At 49.0% G+C, this 1,728-nt stretch overlaps 1 protein-coding gene across 5 annotated transcripts in view; it reads right to left on the bottom strand.

Annotated features, from left to right (window-relative positions):
• LOC113207017 (sodium/potassium/calcium exchanger Nckx30C) overlaps positions 1-1,728 on the bottom strand; it is an 84,226-nt gene that overhangs the window by 18,973 nt on the left and 63,525 nt on the right. The window lies entirely within an intron of this gene.

Here is a 1,728-nt window from a genome sequence, read left to right as displayed (position 1 = left end):
TGATATTGAGGGCAGCAGAGAGGGGAGAGGGTAGGAAAGCAGGATGGGAGAGGGAATGGGAGGCCCGGCATGGGTCCAGCTGCAGGGATCAGGGCTGGGGGAGAAAAGAGGGAAAGGAGGGGAGAGGGGGATAGCAACCACGATAGATAAGAGACTACCAGCAATGGCATACTCCCAAAGAGGAAATATGTTTCCCGATAGCGGACCGTCAAATCGGCCCCAACTACTCCCGTCCACTTCGCTTCTTCCCCCTCTTCTCTCGCCCTATCAAATCGCACCCACCCCACCACTCTCCCTTCCCCTCAAGGTCAACAAAGCAATAAGCAAAATGCCTCGCCGTAACACTCTACACTGTTAAACAAATTGTTGTAAATTTACAACACATTTGGTGTAAAGTTTGATAGCAACAAATGTGAAAAAAAAAGAAAAAAAAACATCGAGCAAAACATGTTGTAATTGTAATCCAACAACATTCACAAAATTTTCTGAAACAAAATTCCATTTCAAAACAGTTGTTATTTACGTCCACCAGCACCAAAAATTTGTAATAAAACAAACTTGTTCGTTCTGTAACGATATACAGGGTGGTACATAGACCCCTTCCTTTATTTTGCTTATACTGTACTACATGCAAGCGTTGGGCGGGCTTGCCTACCGTCGCTTACCGTGGCGCCTTATGCCCCCGTGCGCCCCCCAGCATCCGGTACAGCATAAGCAAAACAAAGGAAGGGGTCAGTGGACTACTCTGTATCTTGCTATCAAACTTTACAACGATTTTGTCAAAATTCTTTCAAAATTCAGGCTTCAAAATTCTCCCCGCTATCCTTTTTTCTGCGCCATGCTTTCTGCAATGCTACTCCCTCGTCTTCCGACAGTGTAGAGAGGCTGGTAGTACGGCTGGTGGCTGGCAGCAGAGGAGAGTGGGATACATCTCTCGAGCAGGTCCGGCAGCGCCAGGCAGTCCCGCCACGGCGCCCTTGCACCAGAGATATGTACTTTGCAGAAACATTTTTCACCACATTCGACCGGGGTAAGGCAGGCGGGGCGCAAAGCGGGGGCTACAACCCCCCCCCACCCCTCCCCCTCCCTCTCACATGCACACTTTCGCTCTACCCCCCTTCTCTCCAGTGAGCCCTGAGCTATGCGCGCTAGAAAGCACCAGCAGGCAAGTGGTGGCGAACACAGAAAAAGGAAGAAAGAGCACAAAAAATATCAGACGACGACAGAAAAACGGGGGAGGGGAAGAAAAATGGCACTTGCAAGCCACATATGCCAGACTGCTCAGCCATGCCTTATTGAGGGGAGCGGTGGTAGGGTGGTGAGGGAAAGGGTCAAAGATAGACCCATCAAATACATTCTAACAGATTTATTATCCAGGGTGGAGGACAGCGCTGCAACCCTCCACCCCCCCCCCCTTAAAAAGGGACAAGTCGTCCGATTCAGCTGTCTTTGCCGTTGCCTCTCAAGGAAGATCCTACACGGTAAAAAATACACTGATAAACTAAGTGTGCAACCGCTTAATCCCTGCAGGTGTTCAACTGCAAGTTCACTGTGAAAAATAGTAGGCAACTTGCACACTTACTTACAAGTGTTAAGCAGTTCCACACTTAGTTTATCAGTTATTCCTTGACATCGAGAGCCATCGGAGGGATTCAAGGACGGAGAAGGAAAAATTGCATGGCGCATCCTTGCATTGTTCCGATGGTCCTTGCCTTGGACAACAAGGAA

This window comes from Frankliniella occidentalis, unplaced genomic scaffold (assembly GCF_000697945.3).
Source record: "Frankliniella occidentalis isolate FOCC.00 unplaced genomic scaffold, Focc_3.1 Scaffold17, whole genome shotgun sequence".
NCBI classification, from domain to species: domain Eukaryota; kingdom Metazoa; phylum Arthropoda; class Insecta; order Thysanoptera; family Thripidae; genus Frankliniella; species Frankliniella occidentalis.
Note: the sequence above shows the minus strand (reverse complement) of the source record. Positions and strands in the feature narration are given on the sequence as shown.